The 6569-nt window shown below is 46.3% G+C and overlaps 1 protein-coding gene across 1 annotated transcript in view; it reads left to right on the top strand.

Moving 5' to 3' along the window:
* ATP6V1E1 (ATPase H+ transporting V1 subunit E1) overlaps nucleotides 1-6569 on the top strand; it is a 42524-nt gene that overhangs the window by 519 nt on the left and 35436 nt on the right. The gene's annotated exons all lie outside the window — the stretch shown is intronic.

The following is a 6569-nucleotide window of genomic DNA, read 5'->3' as shown; positions in this document are numbered from 1 at the left end:
AAAGGCAGGCAAGCGGCTGGTGGGGGCTTGCGAGGCCGCGGCGCTGCTCGGGCGGGCCGGCGGTGGGCTGTCCGGCTCAGGCGGGGCGCAGCCCGGATCCCACGTCCCGGGTCCGAAGGCGTGTCTGCCGGAGGGAGAGCTGCTCCCTGGGGATTTGCCCCGAGTTCTGCGACTTCTGCTCCGCCTTGGGCGCCGCGCTGGCCTGCCCTCGCCTCCCCTAGGGCGTCTCTCTCTTCCTGCGGCACTTGCTGTGCTTAGGAAGGCGGAGATCTCCTCTGTCTTAATGGATTGTAATGCTAGATTTTTCCGGTAGTCTGTGTGTTAATAATTGTCAAATGCAAGGCACTTGTGAATCCCAGCCCCTAACGGGGTTTGCCACAGAGTAGGTGAGTCAGAGTTTATGGGGGACATAGTTAAGGAAGTCGTGAATCTATTTTCAAAGTGTGTAGTTGGTCCTGGGAACGGCATTGTTTTTTAGTGCGCCATACCTTAAAGTGTGTAGGCATTATGAATAGTGTAACGCAAATCATCTTGGGCTTGTCATTGGCGTCGTTAGGTCTGTTAACTAACGAGAGAAAACGTGATTTCCCTTCGTCCTGCCACTAGGTAACCCGAAACCAGGGTCTTTGCACTTAGTAGTCATATCACCAGTAGGGAGTTTTATTGTTTTTATTGTGTTTTTTAATTCCTAATAGAGAGCTTCCCTGCCTCCCCATGCCCCCACTGTGGGAGAACGAGCAGGGGAGCTCCCTTCACGTCGCTGGTCGGATTTCGGTCTCTTTCCTCTTGTCTTCCAGCACCGGCATCCTGGGTCATCAGGCACTGTTAGGGTGTTTTAGCTGGACCCAGTCCCCGGCCACAGCCCCCATGGAGGAGGGTTTAAGAAGGTGGTTTAAGGCTGCAGTTTAATGTCCCAGTAGATTGGAGAACTAAGCCTACTTGTTTTCCAAAGTACTAGGAAAATTCTCTGACTAAAGCACCCTCACCAGTTTATGAATCTTCTAAGATGAGCAATAAAATGATTTTTCCTTGGCTATTTCCGTTTCCTTGAAAGTATCTTCTAGGCTTAATGCGATATCCACCAAGAATGGGGCATTCTTTCCTCATTTTATGGTTCTTCTGCTAATCCCAAGAAATAGGGGTAATGGGGAAGTTTAGGAAATCTCCCACTATTTTTACAAAACAATTAGGTTTTTGAACATTGTCGGTGCATCTTCTGGTTTTGGATATAGGAAAAACTTGATGCTGTGGAGAAGTACTGCGCCAAGAAACTGATTTCTTATTTATTTATTTATTTTTAAGAACTATTTTATTTAACTTTATTTTTATTTATTTTAATTTGACCAGAAAGGGACAGAGCGAGAGAAAGGGAAAGTGAGAAAGCAAGTTATCAGGTCCTGGATTTGAACTGTGGTAGGCCATGTGGGAGTCCAGCACCCTTAATCACCATGCCACTATTTTTTTTTTCAGTATTTATTTAACTTATTATGATGGGACCAGCAGATGGTATAATGGCTACATTGCTGGACTCCCTTGTAGTCGACCATGGTTTGAGTCCTGGACCCGGTGGCTTAAACTCAGGCCAGGCGCCTGTGCCTGTGTGCCCAAGATCCCGAGAAGAGAATGGAGGGGAAGGAATTGTGGTGTGGCTATTCCCCCTGGAGGGTGATTTCTCGCTTTCTGTCTGTCTGTCTGTCTATTTCTGGTAAGCGCATGTGCCCTGTAGCAAAAACCTCTCCAAAAAATTATTGTAAGTTTTCTGTAGGATATGCGTGCTTGCCACAAAGAGACAGATGGGGGAAGTGAGAAACCAAGCCACCAGGTCTGGGACTCGAGCTGCTGTCAGCCATGTAGGAGTCCAGCGCCTTAATTACAACACCTAGTAGTCTTCTGATTCCTCCTCTTTATCTCCCCACTTGTAATATATAGAAGACTAAGGTTCTCATAGGAAAAATATAGTATAAGGATTTTGAACTCTAGACCAAAATAACTTTTTATGTAAAATGGAAAAAATGGCTGTTGTCTATACACCTGCAGACACTACTGTGAGTTCTCCGAGAGCAGTGTGTTTTTGTTCTGTTTTGTTTTTAATTATTGGTATAGGGCATGTGTGCTTGCCAGAGAGAGACAGAGAAAGAGAGAGAAAGAGGAAGCACCTCCCTGTGGGTACATAGCAGGTGCTTAATAAATCTGGGTTCTGTGACTTTTAATTGTGTTAAAAGGTTTGTTTATATTTGTTTTATGGCTTGGGGAATATGGTTATTTTGTCAAATGGGCAAGTTGTTTATTTAAGAGAGATTTTTGCTGTAGGGCGCACATGCTCGCCAGAGAGACAGAGAGAGACAAAGTGAGAAATCACCACATCACTGCCATGCCACAGTCTCTTCTCCATTTTCCTCTGGGGACTTTGGTCACACATGCACACTGACTTGGTGTGAATTTTAAACCTCTTGGTTCGGGACTCGAACCACAGTAGGCCACATGGGGGTCCAGTGCCTTAAGCACTACTACCTGCTGGCCCCTAATAGTCTAATTTTATTTTTTAAAGAATTATTTTATTAAACTTTATTTATTATTATTTTCCATTTTGATCAGAGAGAGAGAAAAGAGAGAGGGAAAGTATAAGAAAGCAAGTCACCATGTCCAGGACTTGAACCATGATTGGCCATGTGGGAGTCCAGCATCCTTAGCCATCACGCCACTTGCTGGCCCCCCAAATGGTCTAATTTTTAAAAGGAACCTGCTACCAGGGAAGCTTAATTACTGGGTTAGCAGAAGGAAGGGATTGTTTTAAAGATTTTTTCTGCTTTAGCCTGGGAATTAAATGTCCTTGGTGGGGGTGACCATTTTTCTTCCTGGAACTCCTGGATTGTTAGTTGACTGTAAACAGGCTTCTCTGACCAGTTTTAATTGGTGCATTTTGCTCTAGGCTGTGATCAAATCTGGTAATCCAGGGGTCCAGCCTGAGGGTGAAGGCAGATTAGGTTCAAATCAGGGCTCACCTTTAGAGGCCAAACATGTCTTGTAGAATTTATAAACACCAGTTTGATTACTGTACTTTCTTACTCACTACTTTTAAAATTCCAGAAGGAGTAAGTCCAGGGAGGCTTCAGACTGAACTTCCCAGAGACCAGTTCCTCACCATGACCACATCCTCCCTCAGATCTGTAGGGTGAATTCTTAAGCAAGGTCATGGTGATATTCCCATGTGTGTACCTCTGGATTAAGTACTTCTGGTATTTCACGGCTTGAGGTTTTATTTTTTTTTTTTTTTATTTGTTTGTTATAGGGCACGTGCACTCTCCGGAGAGACAGAGAGACAATGAACAACCCTCCCCACCAGGTGGAATGGCCACACACCATCCCCTCTCCTCCATGGTCCTCTTGGGATTTTGGGCATGAACACATATGTGCTCGTTGTGAGTTGTTTTTTTTTTTAAGGGATTTTTGCTATAGGGCGTGTGTGCTCGCCAGACAGACAGAGACAGACAGAGAGACAGAAAGCAAGAAATCACCCCCCAGGGGAGATGGTCACGCAGCAATCCCTTCTCTTCCACTCTCCTCTCAGGATCTTGGGCACGCATGCACACGCGCCCGACGTGAGTTCTAAGCCACTGGGTCCGGGACGCGAATTGCAGTCGACTACATGGGAGTCCAGCGACATAGCCATTACGCTAACTGATGGTTCCCCTCGGCATGAGTTTTAAGCCACCACCTGTTCAGGGACTCAAAACTGCAGTCACTGGAGCCAGCAGGTGGCATGGTGGTTAAGGCGCTGGACACTCCCACATGGCCAACCATAATTCAAGTCCCAGACCTGGTGTTTTGCTTTCTCACTTTCTCTCTCTCTCTCTCTCTCTCTCTGTGTCCAAATTAAAAAAAAAAAAAAAAAAAAAGAATGAATCAATAAACTTAAATAATTGCAAACAAACAAAAAAAAACTGCAGTCAACTATGTGGGAGTCCAGTGATATAACCATTACACTATCTGCTGGTCCCAATTATTGTTATTGTTACTATTATTTCAAAGAATATTTTTAACATTATTTATTTATTTTTTAATTTGACCAGAGAAGGATAGAGAGGGAGGGGGGAAATTGAGAAAGTAAGGCACCAGGTTTAGTACTTGAACCACAGTCAGCCATGTGAGAGTCCAGTGTCCTTAACCACCACGCCACCTGTAAGCCTCTGTTATTATTTATAAAAATTTGACCAGAGAGAGAAAGGGAAAGTGAGAAAGCAAGCCGCTAGGTCTGAGATTCAAACGGGAGTTGGCCATGTGGGATCCAGCACTTTAACCACCACTCCTCCTGCTGGCCCCGTAAAACAAATCTTAACTCAGTTTTGTACACTTATGTATACCTTAGATTTGTGGTATTTTTTTTGCCTAATAATTATTTAACTTTTATTTATGTATTTAACTATTTAATTTGACTAGAGAGGGACAGAGAGAGAAAGTGAGAAAGCAAGCCACCAGGTCTGGGACTTGAACTGCAGCCAGCCGTGTGGGAGTCCAGCTCCCTTAACCACCATGCCACCTGTTGGCCCCAGATTTATGGTATCTTTATGTTACACAGAGAAGCTGCTATGGGTATCCTTTGTAGATTTTTAACCTTCAGATAGTTGCAGGGATGCCTTTTACTCCTCTGGAGGCTTGAGCAGGAGGTTCTGGCAGGTTTCTGCAGGCTCTCATCCATTCGTAAGTGTTCATTGAGCACCTAGTGTGGTGCGGTGGTGCTGGTTCCATGTCCTGAGGCCATAATTGTGTAAAAGACAGAAAGGCTCTCTATACTCATGCAAAGAACTATGAGAAATTTTTTAGTGAAAGAATTAATAAAAGCGAGCCAATGACCTAGATATCCCTTATGAATTTCTAGCCTTTGGTTTGCATGTGTGTGTGTGTTTTGAGAGGTTTTTGCTATAGGGTACGTGTGCTCACCAGACAGAGAGAGACAGAGACAGAAAGCGAGAAATCACCCCCGGGGGGATAGCCACGCCGCAATCCTCTCTCCTCCATTCTCCTCTCGGGATCTTGGGCATGCACGCACACGCGCCTGGCGTGACTTTAAGCCACAGGGTCCGGGACTTGAACCACGGTCAACTACATGGGAGTCCAGCGACATAGCCATTACGCCAATTGCTGGTCCCTAGCCTTTGTTTTTTCATCGCCCTTTGGGTAGAGCCCGTATGAAATGGAACCACTATCCTCCTGGCAATGAGTTTGTTGACCTGTTCTGGTTGGATTTGCATTTGGATATGTGTTATATCTGCCACTGTGGACAGTAAGTACTTCATTGTGAGTCTCTATTGGATCAGTCAGCCAAGTTCCATTAAAAAATCCTTCAGTGGACTTTATCCTCCAGTTGTAGCCAACTCCCCACAGCCCTCTAATGAGCTCCAAGTTCCGTAGTTAAGTTGAGGATGGGGGACGTGAGCAAGCAGTTGTGCACGGTGGTTAGGTGCTGTGGTGGAAGTACAAGCGTCCCAGGTGCACACTGGTGAGACAGACGTTCAGGGAAGACTTTCCAAAGGAGATGAGGCCTGAGAAGTTGGCCAGGTGGAAGGAAGAGCATGTTTGCAGCCTGGTAGGTGAGGCGGAATGGTGGCCTCCAGGAACTGAGGCTAAAATGAGTTTAGTGTGGCAGGAAGTGAGTCCTGTAAGCTCCGTTTCTTGTGATGTTGGAAAGGTAAGCAGTGATCAGATCTGATTCCTCCTGAAACCTTTGCATTTTGGGGGGGTGAACCGATGCAGTGAGATAGGTGTGTGGAAAGGGATTCTCTGCTTGCAGGTTAGGGAAGGAATGTGACCGGAGGCCAGGAGACAAAGCCATTGCAGCAGTTTGTGAGTGATGATGGTGGCAGGACTGGGGTAATGGCTCTGAAGACAGCGATGTGGATCAGTCAAGAACTATTGAAGAGAGGATTGAAAGGTCTGGTGACTGACCATGAGGACTAAGCTAGAAGAGTCAGCATTGGGTGTTGGTGCTGATACCCGAAAGAGAGGACGGAGGGAGGTAGGCAGAGGGTGGTGTAGAATTGAATGTGTAGAATTTAGGGTGTCGTGAGCAGCATATCTGAAAGAGCTGTGTAGGAGGAAGAAGAGCATGACCCTAAAGGAGACTGAGAAGGACGGGGCAGAAGTCACGGGAGGAAAGTGAGCAGATTGTTCAAATAGGAAGGATTGTTCGTCCAATCAGGTGATGCTGAAATGTCAAGATCATGCCAAGATTTTTTTTTTAATTAAAAATTTAATTTAATTTGACCAGAGGGGGACGGGGGGGGGGGGGGGGGGGGAAAGCAAGCCACAAAACCCAGATGATTGACCATTTGGGAGTACAGAGCCCTTAACCACCACACCCCCTGCCAGCCCCATGCCAAGATTTTTTTTGGGGGGGGAGAGATTTTTGTTATAGGGCGCGTGCGCTCGCCAGACAGAGACAGAAAGCGAGAAATCGCCCCCTAGGGGGGATGGCCATGCTGCAATCCCTTCTCCTCCATTCTCCTCTCGGGATCTTGGGCAGGCACGCACACGCGCCTGGCGTGAGTTTAAGCCACCGGGTCCGGGACACG

Source organism: Tupaia chinensis, unplaced genomic scaffold (assembly GCF_000334495.1).
Source record: "Tupaia chinensis unplaced genomic scaffold, TupChi_1.0 Scaffold000578_2, whole genome shotgun sequence".
In the NCBI taxonomy this organism is placed as follows: Eukaryota; Metazoa; Chordata; class Mammalia; order Scandentia; family Tupaiidae; genus Tupaia; species Tupaia belangeri.
Note: the sequence above shows the minus strand (reverse complement) of the source record. Positions and strands in the feature narration are given on the sequence as shown.